At 44.9% G+C, this 24688-nt stretch overlaps 1 long non-coding RNA gene across 1 annotated transcript; it reads right to left on the reverse strand.

Annotated features, from left to right (window-relative positions):
* On the reverse strand, positions 1 to 24282 carry LOC122206416. The gene is made up of 4 exons (XR_006196449.1): positions 23958 to 24282; positions 5778 to 6169; positions 1103 to 1212; positions 1 to 115 (listed from the first exon to the last, which is right to left on the reverse strand). It is a non-coding gene; the product is annotated as an uncharacterized LOC122206416 (long non-coding RNA).
* Positions 24283 to 24688: the final 406 nt, after the last annotated feature.

Consider the following 24688-nt stretch of genomic DNA (forward strand, 5'->3'; position numbering starts at 1 on the left):
TGGGGACAGGTCACATGCCTGGTCATCATGGGTTGGTCGAGGCAGAAGCCCGGGGCTGGGCTGACACTGTAGAGATGTTGAGCCACTGTTTGTGAAGGCTGACCCTAAAAGCTGCCTTTAAAAAAAAGCAAAAAAAAAAAAAAAAAAAAAAAAGACAAAACTAAATAAACAATCACAGACGATCATATATCACCGGCGAAGATATTTAGATTTGAAAAAGCCCCAGAAAACAGAATGTGCTGCAATCTGTCCCTCACAGATAAACTCCGTTCTGGGTCCTGTAATTGTGGCTCTCATGACCTCTGATGGTAAATGGCACAAAGGTCAAAACTTGAGAACCATTATAGTTTTGCTGTTTGGGCTTTATTTTTTTATTTGTTTTAATGCTGATTCTCGGTCCAAGGAAATACCCACAAAGAACAGAAATAACCCCAAATCCTGAAACCAGGCTCGATCCCTATAATCATCATTCTTGTGATTTTCTTAATTCATTTTTTCATTCTGTTGGTTTTGTTTTGTGAGTGAACGGCCACGCTAGGTGAGTAGCTAACGGGAAGACAGAGCCAGGTAGAGAGGATTTCGGTGCTGTCCTCATGTGTCATGGAGGTAGTAGTCTGACCGTTGGGGGCTGTGTGTCACACAGATGGCAAATATGAGTGATTGCTAAGTTCTGAGTGGGACATTACCATGTACCCAGGGCCTCACAAGCACCGTGGGGCTGCCGAGTCACCAGGAGGCCTGCCTTGGGCAACTTGAGCCCCAGCGCTAATCACAGGACCCAGCGAGAGGGGAATCGTGGCTTTGAGCTCATGCCTGGCTGTGTAACAGGTTAAAAGCACGTGAAAGCTCTGTGTGAACTGCAAAGAGCTACCTGCACATAAGCTGTCTTTATTATCAGTTTCAAAATTCACATCCCCTATCCCCTGAGGTACCCTCCCAGTCCCAGAGTGGTTCCACGGAAGCCAGTAATGACCTCCGAATGGAAATGCCAGAGGGAGTTTCTTCTGATGGGTGTGAGCCTTGTTCACCCTTTCACAAAGAAGTTCTCTCAAAAGCTTGGCAGGGTCTTGGGGCCGGGGAGATGATATTTAGGGAAACGTACCTCTGAAAGACAGTGTTAGGCCTTATTCCACTCGATGTATGTCCTGGGTGGTGTTTGTTGAATGACTGAGCAACGGAGCAAAGGATAATTCTTTCCCAGGAAAGTTGCATCTACAATGGAAAGTTGGAAGAGTTACAGCGGTAAGAGCTTCAGGGGACCTGGCAGACATAGAAAGGCTTAGAAAAATACCCAGGCTCCAGGATGCCCGATCACAAGTCTCATTTCTTCTCAGTGAGATCTGGGGTCTGGAGAAAATGTTCTCAGCGGCGAACAGGACAGCCATGAGAAATGGCCAGTTCCAAAATGTCCTCTCCCCCTCCTTTCCCAGCTGTCCTCAAGAACGTGCAAAAATAAAGAAGTACTCCCACCACAAAGCGATTCCTTTTCATCCTAAGTAATCGATAGCAACCCTGGTGGGGCTTCTCTTACGCCACCTGATAATTCAGGATCAAGATGTGTGATCCCTCTAACGTTTGCTCAGGGAGATGACAGAGCTGGAAATAAAAAGTACACGGTCACCTACGTTACCAGGTGTCCCTTGATTGTGGGCAAGTTTGGGGACCCGTAGTTATCCCCCACAAAGGATCTGAGGTTGGCTCTGGGCACTTTCTCCCGTGCCTTCATCCTGTGTTCTGGGGAAACCCATTTTTTTAAATTCATTTTATTTTTTATTTGTATGTGAGCGAGAGAGAGCGAGAGTCTGCAAGTAGGGGAGGGGACAGAGGGAGAGAGAGAGAGAGAGAGAAAATCTTAAGCAGGCTCCACACTCAGCACAGAGCCCCATGTGGGGCTGGATCCCTCCACCCTGGCATCATCACTTGAGCCATAATCAAGAGTCAGATGCTCAGCTAGATTGAGCCACCCAGGCGAGCCAGCGGAAACCCATTATAATGCTAGCTGGGACCCTCCTACTCTGTCCCCCAGGGAGAAATTCCACGCAGGGGGAAAACAAGCAGAATAAAACAAAAGTTACACTTGGAGGCCTGAAGTGCCCCTCCCAGCTGCTCAGCACGCCCACCCCCTCCGCGGCCCCAAACTAATTGTAGCAGATGGACTGTAAGTTTCCTTGCACATTCAAAGGGTCACAGAGATGAGGTCTAGAAATCCAGCCCGAGTTTGACTGACATCTTCTGGGACTTGGTCCCACCCCCACCCCTAGTCCAGGACCTGATTCGAGATTGCACTGACTCGCTCCCCTCTCCCTTTGATATGGAGCCTGTGCCTACACTGGCGCTAAAGAAAACAGTCAGCCCCGACTCGCCTCCTGCCCCTGCTGCTGTTAATCTGCAACGTGCCGCTGCCACGGTGTTGCTGCAGTTCAGAGTTGGTGTCGTGGGGGGCAACATGGTAGGGGTTCTTTCTTCTTCGGGTTTGATACATCCTTCCTTCCGCGGCTCCTTGCAATCAACCACCAGGAAAAGGAGGCAAGCGGGCAGGAGGGACAGCGGGAGACTTCCAGAAATCTCTTTCCTCCCTTGCCTTCCCAAGTTGCCCTGTACTGACCCTGGAGATTTGCACCTGCCCCCAGTGAAGGAGTTGGTTACTTGCCCGGAGCCCTCCCAGGCACCACCCCCCCTGCTCACTTCCCCCTCTTCCTGCTTGCAGCCTCTACACCCCCAGCCTCCCGTGGCTTCGCAGCCACATTCCTCGTCTCAGGAAGAGCAAGATGAGCTGACTTTTAGTGAGCTTTCAACGCGCTTCAGTCTACATCCTTAGTTGCCGCTAAATGCACAGACTCAACCAGTGGCTTTCCTTGGTATCATTTGTGAATCTAGAAGCGTGAAGGTGGGTTCACAGATAGCACGTGGCATATACTTCTTTCTGTTAATAAATAATACTCAGGGAGAAATTGCTTTTTAATTTAGATTTTAGAACTGGTATAAAATTTTTTTTTTTTAACGTGCAGGCTCTCTACCTTCCTCTGGAGTCAAGTTGTGTAAACCCCAAACTTAGAGCTCCTGCATTTTTTTAGTACAAGGAGAGGGGAGACACCACCCCACCCCCCACTCACCCACTCACCACCTCTGCCAGCATTAAATTATGCGAGCGTTTCCTCTTTGCCAACCTTGCAGACTGAAAGCAAGGGTTGTATGTTTGTATGTTTGTTCCTTTTTGCTGCTTTTATTGGAGGAATCGTTAGGGCTGAAAGGCAGGTGTGCACCTGTGTTAGTTGGGCTCTTTTATGAGAGGACTTACGGGTGCTCAGGCTTTTTCATGGAATCAGCCCCCTCATTGCCAATTAATTTCACTCTGTTTCAGGGTCACAGATCATACCCCTAATCCTGGCGGTTGTCTCACCGATGAGGCAAAAACGTATAGAGGGCCAGCATAACCATTGCTTCTGTTGGAGAAAAACGACTCCAAGGGCATGTGCCACAAAAAGCAGACCACGGTTAGAGGCAGGCATAATTGCAGTCACTAAATTAGCAGGGATCTCTCAGCCAGGGGCTAATCTAAGCCAGACTTCATGTAACGTCAGGCCACGAGTACATCACAATTGCAATTAAAAAGAAAAGAGAAAAATCACCCTTGCTTCCCAAATGTTTATTTTGAACATAGCAGGTACCTAGTAATAATGTGAGATACTAAGGCATCTGGAAGAACCAAGAAAAGTAATTTGGGTTAACAATCTTTGAAAGGCTAAAGGACTTTATATGCATCTCCAGGACCAAGCCCGTTGCATGCTTCCTTTCTTTCTCCGACATCAGCCACATATCTTTTGCTACCTCTTGGTTCTTATTTATTTATTTATTTATTTTGAGAGAAACCAAGACTGCACGAGCTGGGGAGGGGCAGAGAGAGAGAGGGAGAGAGAGAGAGAGAGAGAGAGAGAGAATCCCAAGCAGGCTCCGTGCTGCCAGTGCAGAGCCCGACACAGGGCTTGAACTCATGGAACTGTGAGATCATGACCTGAGCCGAAACCAAGAGTCGGACGCTTAACCGGCTGAGCCACCCAGGCCCCCCACTACCTCTTGGTTCTACCCAAGATCTTGCACCCTGCATTGCCTCACCTTGTGTACCGCTTCATCTGGACCTCCTGCCACCTTCCATTACTTGGTTAACCTAGCCCTCCGAATCCCCTTGACAGGACATAGGCCTTGGACCCTCCAAGTTGGATCTCTTCTTCTCTTTTTAGGTTCTCCTAATGTCCATCAGGCCCCGTGCTTCTAGACTATGCCCTAACACAGAATCTTTAATGGTCACTTCCACATAAAGGCAGGAATCAGGTCTAGAAATCCAAAACAAATGTACTTTCTCAGTGGGAGGGTCAGGAGTGAATTTTTTCTCCTATGGTCAACATGTACTAATTTTGCATTCAAATATATATATATTTGCATATATGCAAATATATATGCATATATGCATATATGCATATATGCATATATATATATATATATATATATATATATATATATATATTTAGTTCCATTTCAAAATCCAATATACCAAACTTTGCTTCTCTTGACTTTTTAAACTCTTTTCACAATCCCACAGCCCCGGATTCACTAGTGCAGTTGGTCTTTGAATGTGACCCTTGGGTTTTTTAAATCAAAGTGGATATCAGAGACTCGTGTTTCTACAGGTCAAATCATATTGCAATGGTGCCAAGAGTTCATTTCTATGGGTGAATGGGAAGCCTATTTTTCACAGTTTTCTTTTTTTTAGGGACTACTGCCTTGATAAAAATTTAGGCCTTTTCTTGGCTGGGGCCTAGTAACCCTTCCGGCCATATTACAATGAAATTTTAAAAACTTGGCCAAGCGTTGGGCTCTCCTGGGATTTCACCTTTTTAAATTTTGGAATAAGTAGGCTATCAGCAAGGCCATGGACAACTTTTGATCATACACAGAAACTCATTGTAATAGGATTTTTTTTCTGTGTTAATTTAATGATTTAATAAAGACATTTGGCACATAAATAAGACTCTCGTAGACCAAGCATTTTTAACAATGAGAGGATTAAGATCAGCCTATCGGGGATATTAGTAAAAGTGTCTTTTCTAGCTTTAGTAAAACTCTTCCATCTGTGTAGAGGTAAATTCATTATTCTTAACTAAAAACCCTCCTGAAATAGATGTGGTGAAAAATGCTCTGCCCCTGTTATGAGACTTTCCAAACAAGCCTAAAATTGCTTAAAAACAAAAGGCAAGAGGAAAAAGAAAGGACCATGTCTCCAGATAATGAGGTCCTGCCTTTGTGTTTTATCTGCAGAACAGCACAGTTTGAAAAGTCTGGATCCCATTTCATTTGAACTGAACATAAATGTAGTGCCTGGAATTCTCCCAAATGAATAAATTCTTTGCCGATAATTTTTAAGTGAAGAAAGATCAACAGGATAGGGGCATGAGGGAGGATTATAGGCTGCAGGGTGTGTGTGTGTGTGTGTGTGTGTGTGTGTGTGTGTGTGTGTGTATGTTTGCATTGAGCAAGACAATTGGGATAATTCTGGACATGATTATTTCTTTTTTCTTTCCTTCTTTCTTTCCTTCTTTCTTTCTATTATTTATTATTACTTTTTTGATGTGCTATGCTGCATTCTGTCTTTCTTTGTTGGAAAACTCCAGTAGATTTATTTCCCCTAAAAGACCCCTGCTGACTATTTGCTCCTGTTAATTCCTTCTCAGTTTTCCTCTCCCATCCTGAGGAAAGCAACTCGACAAACCTCCCTTCCTTACAGCAGCTTCTGATCTTTTTTCTCTGTTTCAGGAGGCTGGTTTCTCTCCCCTGGATGGTGGCCAAAATGACGCCAATTTATGGTGGGTAAGAATACGCCATGGACCATTTCTCTCTTTAATTTTCCTGCATTTGGTGAGGTCTTGCTGAGCACAGACTGCAGCTTCTGTACTGATGAAGGGCCAAAAAGCTGTAGGACCATCGCATTCACTCTCAGGACCAAGGTCACCAAAGGAAGAACTGAATGATTTGTTTATATAAATCTCTCCACCAATCCTTGACAAGTCTTGCAATGAACACAATTCTCTTTGGGGCTTAATGTTCTCATGAAGCTTCTTTGTGTGAAAAATGAAGGAAAAAGAAACAGCCGTTGAGTCTCCAACTTCTTTGACCACTGGAAGAAAGGTAGAGAAAAAGGAAAAAAAATTAACAAAGAGAGGACACACGTCCCTCCTCCTTCCTTCCCCTCTCCCCATCCACAGGCAAAATCTAATAAAGATGATTAAATTACATGTCTTTCCTCCCATTGAAATCCACTGCACACTATTCAAATATTAGAACTCAGGAAATAAGGCAGGACAAGGTCCCTCATGAAACCTTAGAAGGCAGCACAGGGGTCTGAGCTGGAGGTCTGCCTGGCTGGGCGGCTCTAATTAAGAAATCACCCCGCTGAGCAGAACTTAATCTAAATAAAATATAAAAAGGAATTCAGTGAAAACCATTACCTCCTCCCCACACACCTCACGTCCAGAGCCTGCAGACTCTCCCTGCCAGTACTGGAGAGTTCTCTGTTGTTCTGTGTGCCCCCAGCACCATCAAATACAAAGACCCCCCACCCTCTTGAAGAGGAAGCTGGTTCTTGTGCCTGCCTTTTGCTGTTTGGCCAGACTTTCGCAGGGCCACGGCAGGTTTAGTCCATGTTGTTTTGGTTTGGAGGGGAATAGGAGATGGGGTTTGATCAAGGATTGACTCAAAAGCTGGATATCTGGCCAACTTCCCCAGTGTTACTATAGTGAACTGCCAACCCACAGCCTCTCCATAGGTGACTGAGTTCTTCTAGCCTATCCATCAGCTGCTTCCGATGGAGTGGCCACTTGAGAGCAGAGACCAAGTCTGTTTAACTTGATTTTGGTCAATATCCTTGTGCTAGCGAGTACTTTAAACTATATTGAGTCAGCCTCAGACCTCTGCCCCATTCAGGTCCTGGGCTATCCCTCCAATGGCGAGTAGCTTTATTTAGCCTTATTTCCATCTACACCCCATAGAAACCTATTTTGTATTCTCACTGTTGACCCCTAAAAGTGTATTATTGTGTCTTACACATCTGTGGCTTTGCACAGGCTGCCATGTCTGCCCGCAAGAGTGATTCTTAAACAGTTAAAAAAAAAAAAAAAACAACCTGTTGTGAGAACCGGACCCTCTCCCTAGCGGGGAAGAAACACACATATGCATATAAACACAGGTTTGGCAAACAATTTCAGGGGTACCTTAAACCCTCTAAGGATCCCGTAGTCACCAATTTAAGGATATTGAAAGAGATTGTCCCTTCTCTCTTTTCTCTACTGACAGACACTCAAAGACTCTCTCTTCTGACCAAACTTGAGTCAGACTGTTCTGAATCCTCTTTCTGACCCGGCCCCAACCTTGGGCTCTGTCCTTGGATCGTTCAGTCTAGTTTCAGCAGGAATCCTGCTGGATCAGTTTTGCAAAAATCCCCCACCCTGGATATCTGATCAAATTCCTCATCCTGCACCCTGGATATCTTATCACCCTGGCCAGTCTTCAGCAAAAATCTTGTTGGGTTGGTTTAGCCAGAATCCCCCCAGTCTTGATATTTCCTCCTAGTACTTTTCCACCAAGGGACCCCACCCTGCTCCTTGGCTATGCATCTCTGCCAGCCCTTGTTGTATTCAGGGTTGAGTCCCCTCTATCTCCCTTTCTACAAAATCCACATTGCAGCAGTCTCTTTTGGGTAAAGTCTTCCTGAACCATCTTTAACAAGCGCCATGAATAATTTTCTCTCTAACACCTCCCATTTCAGGAAAACCCTTACTTATTCTCAAGGAGACCTCCACGAAGCCTTTCATCACCAACCCAGAAGCAGTTATGAACAGAATTCACGCCTGTGTGCTCCTGACGACCCTGGTATGTGTGTCTAGAATATCACGTATCATAAGGCGGTTAATTATTTGTTTGTATGTCCATCCTTCTCCGGACCAGGAGTAGGCAAACTTCCTCTTAAAGAGCCAGACTGTAAATATTTTAGACTTTATACGTCATATGTTCTCAACTCTGCAAAAGCAGCCATAGACAATATGTAAATAAATGGGCATGATTGTGTCCAAATAAAGCTTTACGGGTACTGCAATTTGAGTTTCATACCATTTTCATGTGCCACAAAACATTTTTCTTCTGTTGTTTGTTCTTTCAAACATTAAGAAACGTATAAACCATTTTTATCTCATGAGCTATACAGAAACAGATGAGGGCAGGGGTAGATTTGATCCACAGGATGTAGTTTGTTGAACCCTTGTCTGGATTGAGGAGAGACCCTCAAAAGTAAATCTTACTCACTTCTGAGTCCCATGATCTAGTCTTGATTACCTCATTTCTGAGTCCTGTGATCTAGATCTTGATTGCCTCAAAGGTAATTCATCTTTTTTTTTAAGGTTTTTTAAAGTTATTTATTTATTTTGAGATTGGGGGGAAGGAGAAGAGAGAGGGAGAGAGAGAATCCCAAGCTCTGCAGTGATAGTGCAGAGGCTGATATGTGGCTGCATCTCATAAACTGTGAGATCATGACCTGAGCCAAAACCAAGAGTCAGACACTTAACTGACTGAGCCATCCAGGTGCCTCAAAGGTAATTCATCTTTGAGTTTCACTGTCTAGCATTAACCGATACATAAATAAGTGAATAAATAAACAACTAAATGACCAAGGGACTACGAAACTTTCCTTGAGACAGATGTTGAATAGAACAACTATAAATATGGCTTTTGGGACCCTGTGGAGGCACCCTGTTTCTCCATGATTAGGGACATAACACCTTAAGTGGTTAGCTCTCAAGGCTCCAGTCACAAATTCTGCAAGTCAAGGATCATTCCACAAATCACTGGGTAGATGCCAAAACCTAAAGAAGCCCAGTGTAGTCAGAAAACACCTCCTTTTGTAGAGAGAAGATTTCTTCCACCACTCCCTGCTTTGACAGAATCATGGCTTCTTTGAGCCTCACTTTAATAATCTCTTAACCTTTATGTGTAATAGGCAGCTTCTTACATAGCTCCCAGTGGTCATCCCTGCTGGTCTAAAGACCCTCATGTAATCCTCTCTTTCTGAGCGTGGGCTAGACCTGATGACTCACTTCTAAACAATGGAATACACAAAAGTGATGGGCTGTCATTGCTAAAATTAGTTTATATAAGATGGTAACTTTGGTTTGTCAGCAGAATCTCTATTGCCTTCTCAGCTTGCATACTTTGATAGCAAACTGCCATGGGGGAGAGGGCCATGTGGCAAGGAACTAAGGGTGGCCTTCAGCCCACAGCTGGTGAGAAATTGAGAAATTGAGCTTAAGAAACCATCAAGGAACTGAACCCTTCCAACAACCCCATTAGTGAACTAAGAAATGAAAATTCCTATAGTTGAGTCTTCAGAAAGAACCGCAGACCCTAAACCAACACTTTTTACTCTTATAAGAAAACTTGAGGCAAAGGATCCAGCTAAGCCATGCCCATATTCCTGACTTACACAAACTGTGCAGTGACAAATGTGGATTATCTCAAGCCACTAAATTTTGGGGTAATTTGTTACACAGTGATAGATAACTAATACATTTATCTATATAAATGGATATATATTTATTTATTCTCCCCACCAAAGTGTGAAGTTCCTCCAGGGCAGGACGTAAGTTACATCGTACTCATCTTGCCCAACAAAACAAGTTTACAAACGTTTGCCAAATTGACCTATAGTTTGGGTTTCATTGAATTCAGTCAATTTAAACAACAACAGTAATATTGAAATATGTATCAGTGATAGGACAGAGTAGGCAGCTGGTTAGGGCAGAAAGTTTTTGAAGATAATGAGGGAAAAAAATATTTGAATTTGTACCTTAGTGTTACCCATTTACAGCTTAGACTTTCAAAGGGTTTACTTCATTTTCAAAAAAAGTCTTCAAAGTGGGTACCTCCTAACTACATGAGAGAGATCTTGGCCCTCATTGACCCGACCATTACAACCTGTCCACTGGACAGTCTACTTATTTAGGCAATTATTCCCCATTCCCTTGTTCTGCATTGTACATGAGCCATGAGAAATACTATAAAGAGAGAGGAAAAGATGGAAATAGCGGGAACTGAGGAAAAGTTGGAAAAGTGGAAAGGAGGAAAGAGGAATGAGCAGTGGGAAGAGAAGTGGCCAGAACACCCAACCAGAGGCAGAGAACTAAGTCAAAAGAAAACGTCCGATTTTCCTGGCTCTGATCGTAAATATTTTGACACGGAGCTTAGCATTTATCAAAAGGGAAAAAAGGAAAAGCGGAAGTTGTCTTCCAAGACGTGTTGGAAGTGTTGGGACCCAACACTCTTGAAATTCCATGACCTAATTCTGTGCAAGGTTGCAGAAGAGAGATGGCCTCCCTTGTCTGAATGTCATGGCGCTGGGGCCTCTGTTTTCTCAAAAGAGATGCCACTATCAGAGATTAGGAGTAGAATGCAGGGGATGTGGGGTGCTAGGCTGGGTACCATGCTTGAAAATGTATTTTATTTTATTTTAATTTTACTTTTATGTTTATTTATTTATTTTGAAAGACAGACAGAGAGAGAGAGAGAGAGAGCATGGGAGGGGAGGGGCAGAGAGAGGGAGGGAGAGAGAATCCCAACCAGGTTTGATCTCATGACTTGAGATCGTGACCTGAGCTAAAATGAAATCGGATGCTTAAGCAACTGAGCTTACTTACATCACAGATTCTTCCGCTGGCATCAATATTCCAGCTGTGGGCATGACCGGTACAATTGGTGCTTAAAGCAGATCTTGGAGGTTTTCCAAAAGAACCATAAGAAAGGAAGGAAAGAGATGTTCGCGAAGAGCTGCCCAACAGAAGCGACTCCCTTTGCTGTTTTTGTGGTTTTGTGCTTATTTGGGTTCACAGGTGTGTTTTTTTGCCCAAATTGTTCTTGCAAATTCTAACAGTTTGCTTTAGGTGTTTTGATATCACGCTGTTTTGAAGGTACAAATGTTTTTCATGGCATGTCTTGTGTTAAGTGTACAAACTGAGAGGTGAATGTTGGTGACGGGACGGAGGGCAGTATTCCTCAAAATTTTAACCAAATAGATGCTAATAGCACAGGGAAGTGCAAAAAGATTTCTGGGAGTCTGGTTGCGGCCAGCTGAAAATACATTTTTTTTCCACCTTCTATTTTTATGTTTAGAATCCATGCACACTTTACTCTCTATGCTATTTTTTTTTTTTTCATTTGTTTCAAGGTAAATTTTGTAAACTGACTCTCAGCATTGGGCCCTTTTTATCTGGTGACTTTTACTACTTCCCTTTTTATTTTTTTATTTTTAAAAAATATTTATTTATTTATTTTGAGAGACAGCATGCAAGAGACAGAGCACACAGGGGAGGAGCAGAGAGAGAGGGAGACAAAGAAAGAGAGAGAGAGAGAGAGAGAGAGAGAATCCCAAGCAGGCTCCGTGCTGTCAGCACAGAACCTGACCCAGGGCTAGATCTCATGACCTGAACCAAAATCAAGAGTAGGACGCTTAACCGACTGAGCCACCCAGGCACCCCCTTACTGCCCTTTTCAAGCACGCATGATGCACCATGAAGGAAAGATCATGGCCTTGGGATCGGAAGAGCCTACCCCAAAATTTGTTTCAATAATAATAATTAAAAACTGCTCAGCCTCACCAGGATCTGAGTAAATCTTACAAGGATTCCTTCCTCATTATTCTTCCCCTTCCTTACCACACAGCTTTGCTCTTCCTGCCTCATTAAGTGAATCTTTTTGCCCCCATGCCCACCACCCACCACCATTCTGATTTCCTCACTTCCCTCTACATTCTGTCCAGACGTCTTCCCTTCCTGGAGCCCTGTCTCTCTGTGCCCTGCAAGTTCTTCAAATTCCGTCTTGAATCCACGACACCTGCGAGGATTTCTCGGATGAATTAGACTCATGCCGGCCACCCTTCTTGCATGCTCAACACGCCTCGTCAGCTCATGTTGACGACCTCAACACAGAGAAATGCTCTGATTTTAAGTTGTTTTAATATTTTAAAATCTAAGAATGACTAGGGAACAGCGGTGTCTGTCTGAATCTAACGAATGTCCTTGCGTGTCCCAAATAATATACTTCCTAGTAAGTGTTAGATTCCATATTTATGTTTTACAATAAAAATATAAACAAGAGCTGATTACAGCCTCCCCTAAGACCCCAGTTATAAGCAACTTGAGGACAGGAAGCTTGTTCATTTTCCACTACGGTTGAACTTAGAAGTTTAGATATTTAAGACCTTCCAAAAATGTATGTTGAATGAAACTAAGAATGAATGCGTGATTGTATTTTTCCAGTTCATTTCTATGAGGTTTAGCTGTTCTTCATATTTTGGCAAGAGCACGTTTTTATGATGCCTTGTTGGTGCTGTGCTAGTACAGCCTGTGTGTCGTCCGCAGTTGTTGGCTCATCCAAGGCCCGGTCACTGAGTCTCCCTTATTCACCCTTGACCTCATCCACACTCTTCAGGGAACCAAGCATCGGACTTGGCCCATAGTGGGCAATTTGGAAATGCGATGGAATGAATGTCTTTGCTGCATAATACAAAGAACACAGGCCAAAGAATTTGGGGAAAAAGTGATCAGTAATAGTATATAAGAGCCAGCTCTTATATACTATGTACCAAAATACGTATAAGGTTAGATGAAATGTTCATAGAGGGGGTGAAAATCATCTGATGAAGAGTAGTGGGCAAGTCTGGGGGTTAGGGAAGGACCTAGACCAGCCGAACAAATACCACCGTCTCATTTTACTTTCCAGGGTGCTGGGTCGATGTCTTCTGGAGGAAGATGGGAGCACGATGTTTTTTTCTAGGTATCTGTGCTTCACCAACTCCTGTCTCCAGGCAGAGAGAAGGTCTGCCTATTAGGAGGAGAGTGTGCTTGCCGGGTGGTCAAGCACTGAATGAAAAATCATAACTTGTGTTAATAATGGGGTGGCCACAGGCCAAGGCTACTGGGCTTTTTCACTTGTAGTTGCCATCAAAATGAAGACAAGCCAGCAGTCATCGAAATTGGAAGTGATACCATCGACTGAAGGCAAAGGGGGCTGGCTGATAGAAGTAATAGTGGGAACTGGGATCAGAGTGGGGACCTGGGTAGGACTCGATAGAACGTGGTCGTATGGTGTTGCCTAGACTTAGTCAAATACCAGGGGCTTTGAGCACTTTCCCACAGCTCACTTCCAACTGGGAAGTTAGAAAGTAACACGGAGAGCTTGTATGCTGGGCACTGCTTTACAGGAGCAACAGGTCGCATGGAGCATTGTTTCATGGACCCTTTGGGCTCACTCTTCACAGCCCCAAGTGATCGTCCTATGAGGCAGCTGGAGACCACGTTTAATGGTCTCCATCTTTTGACCAGTGAAATGCATGAACTCCCCACTTGACAAAACCCATCCAGGTATGACAAGAAGACAATAGTTTTTGGGAGAGGCATTGGTTACACACTTTGATCGAAGAGTTGTAAGACCACATTACCGGCATCTAAATAAAACTCAGTTACAAATACATGATAAACGACTGGAAAATCTTCAAGTGGATCTCTCAATCCAGGCATGACCAATTTTTCCAGGAAGAGTGAAGCTGCAATTAGACGGAAAAAAACTCAAGAGAAAAATCCTTCCGTTAGTGAGACTTAGCGTAATGGGAGATACAGCACAGGAGGTGTTCTAGGCTGACCTTGTCCGGGGCCAAGGTCAAGATACTCAACCTGGTATCCATAAAGTGGGTCTAATGGCATCTACCACATGGTGTTGTTGTGAAGGTCAAATGACATAATGTATGCAGAATGATTCATCAAGGGCCTGGTACACAGTCAGCATATAACAAATGCTTGATCCACAGGTAAAGCCAATATCCAACCCCACTCCCAACTTCAGACCCACATTTGGACTCAATTTCTACCATCGGCTCTGATAGAAAGCTGCTAACCAAGATGGCCAGACCTGCAGAAAGCCAATGGAACTTTCCTGCAAAGCCAAGCTACTGTTCATGGAAGATAATGAACTATGTCTTCACCACACAAGTCTACGCGATGCAGGGAACGCTCCCCATAGGACTCTTAACCAACTGTGATTTACCTGCTGCGTATTTCCACCACCAAAATTTCTCCCTTCACTTATAATAACTGTCCTCTCGGTAGCTGGGGGCCAGCGGGCTAAGAAACAGGAGGCGGTTGGTGTCAGCCTCCTGAGCTGCCAACTGGAGATATTTTTCTCAGGTTTCTGGGTGGGTTTTTAAGCCAACAACCTTGAAAAGGAAGCAGAGCCAGCATGCCACAGGCATCTGGGACACAAGGCCTACACAGTATTTTTGAAAAGTCAGTATCGCTCACTGACGATAAAGGGGCATTCACTGTGGGCAAAGCCACTCCACAGGAGTGGGTGGAGTTGGGGCCACCAGGCAGGCCTCGGACTGAGTTAGCAGCCAATTTTCTTTTTCCACCATCTCTAGAGTTGAGTAGGTGCCAATACAGCTAAAAGCTTTTGGAGACACCCATAGACACAGATAGCGAGCCCCCCGTTCCCCCCCAACTCCCGTCTTTTCCATGGAACTTAGCAGCAGCTACCAGGGGCGTCATCACAGAGCATTAATTTTTTCCTTTGCCTGGTTTCCCACATTCTTTGACCACCTCAGAGTGTGCCAGGGAAAATACTGAGAGCCTAGGTAAATGAAGGGGAACCCAGCATTCACCAGTCTGGCCTTAAAATAGCCAGCGGAACGCCCCCATCCCAGAGAGTACACAGGCGGCGACTGTTACCTAGTGTGCTCAGAGCACCCACCCACCCCACCCCAACAGCTCACCCGGATTCCCGTGAAAGCCTATCTCAGAGAGAGGATGAAGGAGTAGCCAGATGACTTGGCCGTCTCTTTCCCTTTGGGCCCCGTGACTTGGGCGAATACTAATGAGCACACAGTGACCTGATGCAAACCAGCGCACCCACTGGGCAGGGTGGAGACCTTGGTGGAACGGACGTCTGGGCTGGTGGAGGCTTGGGCAGAGCAAGCGGGGAGAGCCAAGAGGAAGAGTGCTCCTGGAGGAGAGTGGAGGCCTTGGGAGCCACAGGACACACCCCAGGGTTGGGCACACAGGCAGAAAGAAAAACGTCTCCATGCCGGACAGCCTGGGACACAGCCGTACAACTTGCTGTGTGTGGCAAGGTTGCCCATTCTGGAAGGTGTGCCTGTAGCCGGGAGGGAGAAGCAAGGAAGGAGGGGAGAAGATACCGCGTGCGGTGAGAATAAGGAAGTACATAGAGCCTACACTGCAGGAGCCTCGGCTCGTCAACGTTCTCTAGGTGCTCTCCGTGCAGTTGCCAGATTTAGCAGCATGTCTGGTTAAATTTGAGTTTCAGATACACAACAAATAATGCTTAGTATAAATATGTTCCAGGTAATATTTGAGGCATAATTATACTAAAAAAATATGTGGTGCTTATTTGGAATTCAGGTGTAACTGAGTGTTCCGTATTTTACTGGCAACCCTAGCACCCCCTCAACTAGAACAAAGACGGTCAAGGGCAGAGATTGTTTCTTCCATAGCCTCTTTGTAAAACCTAATGCCGTCCATTCTACATGCTACTTTGCTATGTAATGTCGTGCAGAAGGCACGCTCTGCAGTCTGTCCTAACTTCCCCTATTATTAGCCATGTGATCTTGGGCAAGTAACTTGCTCACGATTTCCTCAATTTTCTCATCTGCCAAATGGGTAAAATGGTAGGTGCCTGCCTTAGAGGATTGTTATAAAACCATTGCACAACCTTTTACTGTGTGTGCTAAGCTCATAGAAAGTCCTCACTAAGTGTTAGCTATTATTAGTGGGTAATAAGGGCATGTGATAGAAAAAAAAAAAATCTCATGGGTGTCAGAGACCCACCTGAGCTGACCATTGGGCTTCTTCAACCAGCTTTGTGAGTTTGAGAAAGACTCTACCTTTCTGGGTTCCTTTTCCTTAGGGTTCGAAGATTCCTTCAGATTCTAAAATCCCACAATTTAAATAGATTGAATGGATGGGAACCAAATGGAATAACAACCATGTCAGTAGAAATGTATAAGGGGGTTAGAAAGTAGAGGTGTGATAGGGGATGTTTCATTGGTCACAGAGAAGAGTCTGTCCCCAAGTGCAACACTGGCCTTCTCAGGGCTCTGATTGTAGGAAGGCTGGGTTTCAGAGACTGAGGCAAAAGACAACCTGTGTGAGAGCAGAGTATTCCTGCCTCAGCTAGGACTTAGACCAAAAGGATCCTAGCATAAGGCCAAGTGGGGGAGCCTTCCCAGTAGGCAGCCAATCCAGCTGCAGTAAATAAATTCATGTCAGCCCAGTGCCAACACATCACAGAAACCATGGTCCCCACTATCCACAATAGTGGGGCCTCTTTTGGGGCCCAGAGTTAGTTTTCAGTGATTTGCAACATTTTGACATAATTTCAAATCTCACTAGTGACCTTCATAGCTATGTCTCACCACCTCTGGGAAATTATCACTTAGTCACAAAGCAAATATTTGTCCCTCTCATGTAATTCTGAGGAGAGGATGGTTACCGAGAGACCAGTGATAGGCAGACATCCTCACAGAGGTGGTTTCCTTCCACAGGGCTCTTTCCTGTTCCAGGGGATGGAGAAGAAGAGGGTCCATTGGTGGCACTACTGACAGCATGGATTCACAGAACAGTGGGTCCAAGAGTCCTTGGAGAATGATACAATAAAGAGAAGAAATAGCCCCCTGCCCCAGAATATTCACAGTGCACCTGAGAGGCAAAATCTTTGTTTGATGTAGCAATGACTTCAAAGAGTCTGAACATAATATACAGGTGCAAAAAAATATAAGGCAGATGGAGTGCATCTGGGTTAAACTGACAAAGAAGGAGCCAAATGGGCCCAACCAAGATGTGAGCTTTCAATGGGTATATGGATAGCTGGGGAAAAGGTGAGAGTCTTGAAAGAATAAAGAATGTTCTAGGCACAGATGAAAAGTTTTCAGAGCATGCCAGGAAACGGGCATGAACGGGAGCCTAGGTAAGGAGTCAGACCGGAGACAGGTGAAGTCTTCAGGATGGGGGTGGGCCGGGCTCTAGCCTCATTAAATTAGCTCACAGGCCATTTTGCACCCAGATAATTGGATTATCTATTGTTTTTCCTACTGTGCTGTGATTTAAGGAGATCTGTGGAAGCATTGAATGGACCACCAGTTTAAAAACATTTCCTCCACCAACTTGAAATTTCATCCACCAAATCATGTTGATTAGATATCACTGGGGGCATATAAATTCATCCACTCTCTATGGAAGACAGTATGGCAATAGCTCGAGAAATTACCAATCACATTCTCTTCAAGCAGCAATTCAACTTTTGGAAATTTATCCTGAAGATACACTTGAATGTGTACCGGATTTTTATTTCAGCATCGTGTACAAAACCAAAACGTTTGAAGCAGCCTAAAGGCCCATCACAAGGGGACTAGTTAAATCATGTATGGTGTCAATACATTCACAGAATCAGTGAAAATTAACAACAGATGTGGAAGTTCCCAACTAATAATGGAGCCATCTCTAAAATACATTGTTTAAAAAAAGTCAAGGCACAGTAAAGGTTGTGAAGTAGGCTGCCATATTGTTAAGAATGAAAGGGGCTTCCAGGAGGCAGAACATAACTCTCCCCATTGAGTATGGGATGCATTTGGTGACTTTCACCAAATGATTTCAAAGAATACAGTATGGAGGCAGAGGAAGCAACTTTACAGTGGAGAAACCTGGCAAACACGACCTTGCTCAGGAGATCAAGGGTCACATCCCCAGTGATCAGTCATGTGGACGCCATGTATGCATGATGCAATGATGAAAACACACGTCACCACTTAGGTCATCCTCCCCCAAACCCATACCCCCTGGGTAAACATGAGAAAAACACCAATCTGACTCAAATTGAGGAGCATCCAATGACTCCTCCCCAAAAAAAAAACCTGTCAAGATCATCAAAACAAGGGAAGTCTAAGAAATCATCACAGACTAGAAGGGGCTCAGAGGAGATGACAACTGAATTTAAGGTAGTGTCCCAGATGAGATCCTGGAGCAGAGAAGGGACTTTGGAACGAAACTAGTGAAATCTGGTAAACTCTGAAATGTGGTTAATTGTAATGTCCTTACCTGTGACAAATGTACATAATAACATAAGGGGCTCCTGGGTGGCTCAGTCGGTTAAATGTCCGACTTCCGCTCAGGTCATGATCTTGTGGTTTGTGGTTCGAGCCCCCTGATTCGGATTCTGTGTCTCCCTCTCTATCTGCCCTTACCTCATTCGAGCTCTGTCTCTCTCTCTCTCCCTCTCTCTCTGAAAAATTGAAAAAAAAAAATATGTTAAGGAGAGGGGGACTGGGTGATGGTACACATAGGAACTCAGTAATATCTCTGCAACTTTTCTTTAAACTTAAAGCTTTTCTAAAATAAAGCATTTATTACAAATTTTTAAAAAGGGAGAGATAATGTATTTTGCTCACATATGCACAAAACGTCTGTGGACAAAAATAGGCCGTAAACTAGCAATTTCAGTTGCCTGCAGAGAGGGAGCTGAGTTACTGGAGGAGAAGATTTCACTACATGCACATGTATACTTTGACTCAGAGGTCATGCGAATTTGCTACCTCTTTTAAGATAATTTATGTTTTATAAAAACAAAACAGAATTTTTAATCCATGTTAAGTTGTTTCTAAAAGATGCCTTCATTTTGAAATTCATTTTTTAAAAAATGCATTAAATCAGTAGGCCCCAAGCAATTTATTAATTTGAATTATTCCCCATAGTAATACGTTGCATGGCCCAAAAGTTCAAAGCTCCAAGGAGAATGGTCCTGGGGACGTGGGAGTTTTGAGGGAAAAGGGAACACTGGGTAATGTTCTGAATATGTGATATTGCCTAAGAAGATCCTGAGTGCCCAACTGACAAAACGAAAGCACGAGGCACCAGACAGATGGTGGGAAAAGGAGAGCTAAGATGCCTGGAGGAACTGACTCCTTCTCACAAAGACTAAATTTGCTGCATTAAAATATATGAGATGAGCTCTCCCTCCACTTCCCAACAGACTGTGTCCCACGTCTTCCCAGTTCTGGAATGAGCCTTCCTCTGCCTTTTGGCCCTTAAGCAAGAAAAATGTACTAGACAGTTGGATGTCTAAGGGACACTCTGGACCCTTGAGAGCTGACTCTGGAGTCATTCTTTTTGCCCTACTCATCGCCCTCCTGTTTCAGCCACCACTTGGCAAAAGCCAACGGGAGCGAAGTGAATTCAAATTTGACTTCATGAGAGAAACCGAGCCATTCAGGTCATGCCTGAAGCCTGAGAGAAAGGACACAGGATTAGCAGGTCACTGAGCCAGCCGGAGGCAAGGCGCCAGAAGGACACCCACCAAGAGAGGCAGGGAAACGGTTAATAACTCACGGTGACACATTAAGCCAGCTACTCAGGGGCTGGAGCTTGGCTGATTGTGAAGTCAAAACAGAACTGTCGGAAACTGGGAAGGCACTGTCACTTCTACTGTATTTTCCACACGTATTTTTATTTTATTTTATTTTTTTTAATTTGGAAATGTTCGTGGGGAGCTGGAACACTCAGGCTGAAGAACTCCCGGGGTCTGAGAAGGAAGAAACTGTGTCTCTGCTTGGATCTTAATCCAGTTCAGACCAGCAGTTCCAGGGGCATCAGCCACTAGTGGCAGTTAGGTGGCCTCCCGCTGCCAGCCCCCAGCGTCTGTCCCCCCCCCCCCCCCCGAACACACCCTGTCCTGTGGAAACACGCTCACCTCCTCTCCTTTTCACTGCCCTCTGGTGCCAGCATGCAACCTCCTGCCAAATTACACGAACTGCGTGCTCCATCCACCACCACACCAGCCTCCTTGTACTAAACCCAGCAGTTGCTTAACGGGGAGCAGATGGAGAGGCGGGAAACACCCCCCAAGTGGGCACTAGGGAAACCTGGGGCTGAGAGGCGGAGTGGAATTAAAATGCTCTGCGCTTACCCCAATTGATATGTTGGCAAGGACCCTGCTTTCCCAACGCCTCACATGTGAACGACCAGCCCGTGGAAATTCACTAAAAGGAAATAGTAGGGCTCAGGATGTTTAATGTGATTATGTGCTCCGTTTGGGGGAGAGTGTAGGAAATTGGCATGCACGGTGACAGAGGCACTGTGAGGTTTACCTGCTCTTTGGATCTTATGACCCTTGAGATTCTTGTTCTGACCTTCTAGGCAAAGGTATTTACCAAATACTTGCTTTATAAATTACAGGGAGAAATCTCATCACAAGTGAACATTTAAATAACATTTTCTCCACGAGAGGACATGTCTGCCTCATAGACCAGTCTTGCAGATTAATTTCACTCCTGACAACTGGACTTTGACCTTATATACGAATATGTTCACCACCCCCCGCTGCCCTACAGGTGCGCACACACACAGTTCATTCTGTAGGGACATCCCCACTTAGCATCTCTGCTCCAAGTGTGAGTTAAATACCATCCATTCCGGGGCACCTGGGTGGCTCAGTCGGTTGAGTGTCTGACTTCGGCTCTGGTCGTGATCTCCTAGTTCGTGAGTTTGAGCCCCGTATTGGGCTGTCTGCTGTCAGTGCAGAGCCTACTTCGGATCCTCTGTCCCCCTCTCTTTCTGCCCCTTTCCTGCTCACATTCTCTCTCTCTCTCTCAAAAATAAACATTTTAAATAAATAAATAAATATCATCCATTCTAAAAAAGAGAGAAAAAGAGAATGGTTTTACTGAGCGAATTTTAGGCGAGAGAAAACGGATAGTCTGCAGTGTATGCATGAGCAGGAGTAAGCGCGCACACAGCCCTCCCTGCTTCTCTTCCCTCTCGGCGAGAATTTCACTTGCTTCTGAGGTCCCCCAAAGGGCACTGGATCTGATAACCCCCGAACAGCTGCTGTTCCATTGGCTCAGCCAGGGAAAAATTTCCCTGTAATTTGGCCAGAGCAGTTGTGCTCTGCTCACCGGTTCCTTCGTGATGGCTTGGGGCTAATGTCGTGGGTCATCCATCGCAGACCTTATCCACCCGGTGGAAGTTCCCTGACCTATCTCATGGAATAATGCAGAAACACAGTCCCCCATTGTTCTCTGACTTGGGTATTGAGGGGAGGGGGAACATGCGAGCGCACAAAACCTCCCTCCAAAAGATTAGTGCAATTATTAGCCAACAGTAATGGCTATAAGCCAATCTGCTCTCAACTCCTCCCAAGCACCAAGTCACCTCAGAGCCTCTTAAAGCCCCAAACACAAGACTGTGTGTTCTCCTGCGTTTTGCCGTGTTGTTCTCGAAGGCTGCGGGGCCATTGCTTAATGCTGCCCTTACCCACAAGGCTAATAAGCAGAGAAAGAAACAGTGAATAATGCACATGTCTGAGCCCCGGGTCCCCATGCCCCCATAAGTCTGTGAAAGGCAGATGTCCGGGGCCAGACATCACTGGCAACCGCTTCATCCAACGTTGTGCCGGCAAAAGGCTTATAGAACACAGCAGTAGATTGTGACTTGTGGTTAGTGTTAATGGTAGAACTCTCCAGAATGATGTACTCTCTCCCCCTTTCACCTCATATGAATAACAATCTCTGACCCCCGTACTACTACATCCTGCTGGCCATTCTGGAATAATGAGTATATATTGGGAAAGGAAATTAAAGTCTATTCCAGGGCTCTGTATACACTGCAAACATATTTTAAGCGGTGGTCTCAGAGAACACGAACTCTTGTGTTAGCCTACACTGACACATATATGATATATGTCAATAAAGTCCATAATACATCTTGTGGATTAAATGCAGATAATAGTGAGAGATACACAAAGAAGAAAATTTGAAGCACAGAAAGGTTGGTGATCCATTTACATAATACCAAAGCAATCAAGTGATTGCATTTAAGTTACGGATAACTAAGAAAAGAATAGGTCGGCTGAGTTCAAAGACAGCTGGTCCAGTGACTCTGTGAATATTCTACTCAAGAGAATACCTATGTGTATAAACAAATATAGAGGTGAACATCGCCTGCAGTCAGACACTACTCAATCATTCCTTTATTCTTCAAAAGGTTACTGAACCCCTACTATGTTCCCAGCACAGGTGAAGGCCAGACATTTACTAGCTTTCTCTTAGAGGAGCCATATTAAATGCCCCATTACTTCCAGAGAAATCAGTGCCATTTGGAAAATACAGGCACAAAAAAAAAGTCTCAACGCTGAGCAAATAAAAAGGAAATTTTCTATGAGACAACAAATCAGGACAGCTTTCAACCATCTATTGCTCATTATCAAGCAGATCAACATACGTTAAACTTTGTGCGTGTCTAGGAAATGCGTAGATGAGGTATTACATAGAACCCCGTTCCTACGAATTAATACTACGTGTTCGCAGTAGGATGCTCTCCGAAAAAGCTCTGTTGAAAAATCTGGAGCCTCAGCCTAAATGACCAAGCCACAATGACTCAATGTTCTCCCATAAGATTACTTCACAGTCCTGTACGCACACCTAAATAGAACGAGCACTATACCACTATGTTGTCTACAGCTCCCACGGTGCATGTTTTCATATGCACACGCACACACACAGTCTTTCTCATCTAGGAAGTTTCAGGTTTTAGTTAAACTCCAGAAGGTCTCCCCTTTGTAATAACTGGAGGATGACTCCTGATGAATGATTTTCAAAGCTGACTCCCAAAACGGAGGTTAAAAATAAATAATAATCTGTAATAATAAAGAAATCATAATAAAATAAAATAAAAAGTAAAATAAAAATTACTACTACTAATAATAATAAATGGGCCATTTGGGAAATGCCTAAAATCCCAAGGCTAAACATATTGTATCAACTTACGAGTGTCTAATCCTATAGACTGCATATACTGAACCACTGTTTGGCATTACTCACTAATGGAAAGATCGAAATGAATACATAGATGCTACGACAGTTTGCCCTTTAGGACGTGCAGATCTAAGCCCCTGCTGTAATCACACTGTGTATATGTGGTACGAGCATTTTTGAGGCTCAGTAAAAGCAGGTCTTTGAAGGATGCGTGTCACATCCTCGGATGTGTTCCTCCGCGCACACACACGCGCGCCACACACACACACACACACACACACACACACACACACCAGCCTTCCATTCCCGTCTGCAAACTTGAGATAATTTCATTCAGGTCTGTTATGAGGTTATATTCCCAGCAATGGTGCTTGTGATCCAGGAAAAGAAGGACAAATAGCAATGCGAAGAAGAGCTAGGCTCTGATGAGGCACAGAGCCCCCAAACCCTGGGGTCCCCGCTTTCATCCTTACTCTTCCACTCAGGGGCTGAGCCTATAGGAGCCCAGCTCACCAGCACCTGTGTGCGGATGAACTTTCTAGGCCAGGGCACTGGGTACCAATTCACGAGAGAAACAAGATCCACAGCCGGTGCCCACCGTTCACTCATCTAAGCTCCTTGTCTTTGAAACCGGACGGTTCTCTTGGGTGCTTTTGGCGAGTCTTGCAAATGGAAAGCACAGGGCAAGTTATAGAGAAAGTGAAGGCAGAAGGCAGAGGCCTGGCCAGGAGCAAGAGGCTCATGGCGAGAAAGCTTGCCTGTCAGGAGAAGACTCACGCGTGCTCCCCTTCACCCACCATTGCTGACTATCCTCCCAAATCACATGAGCCCACCCAGCTCATTCCTGCCCGAGGATACGATCCCTGCACAGCCGGACATGCCTCTCATGCAGCAGGTGGCCAGAAAGGACTCCGCTGAGAGATTGTCCCACTAGTGCCCTAAACCGTGGCAAAGGACAGAAAAAATAAGAGTCACAACTGAATCAACGTCAAAGGGAGGCGGCGGTAGTCAGATTCAACTCAACGACGGCGTTTTAACCCGGGAGGCTACTCACCTGGGTCGGGCATGAGGACTGACAAAGAAACTCAGGTCAAAATCCAAAATCCAAAGGAGCAAATCCAAGGGTCTCTACTCTGCCGTCTTTTCCTGTGTCCCTTAGCCGTCAGGTGTGGGTTAGCCGACCAGGGACACGGCCCTGATGGATTCGGCAAGGTTCCAGAAAGGGAGAAGGGGGTCTAGCCTCATCCCACCACCATCTCTCCGTCCCGGCCCAGCTTTTGGAGCCGAAAGCACCAGCGATGGTGTGCAGAAGCCTCGCTCCCAACATTGAATGAGCCCACGGAATACGTCAATCTGATCTTTTATAGTGCTTTGTTTATTACCAGTGTGCCCTTATTTCATAAGGGAACCGAGAAAGAGAGAGAGAGAGAGAGAGAGCAGGCATGTTGAAGATGACTATTAGTAGCAATCCAAAGACAGCTTTTCTTAAGCTTCATTCATACCAGCAAATGTGACCAAACAACCTAGCAATTGTTCTCTCCAATGTCACCTCTCTGTATGGGCCGCTGTGCCGATAAAACCCGGCTCTCTAGTTTTTGCTCCCCGGTGCCCCTCCTAGAAAAAAAATTGCCGTGTTATCCTCCAGATATCTCCAGAGAAATCGAACCAACAAGGAAACCTTTTCTTCTTCTCCCAACCACCCCCCCAACTCGTTTTTTCTTTCTTCTTCACGCAGCTTGAACAATTTGGCTCTGTTCTGGGTGCATTCCTGTGGCCCATTCTCTT

Source organism: Panthera leo, chromosome E1 (genome assembly GCF_018350215.1).
Source record: "Panthera leo isolate Ple1 chromosome E1, P.leo_Ple1_pat1.1, whole genome shotgun sequence".
Taxonomy (NCBI): Eukaryota; Metazoa; Chordata; class Mammalia; order Carnivora; family Felidae; genus Panthera; species Panthera leo.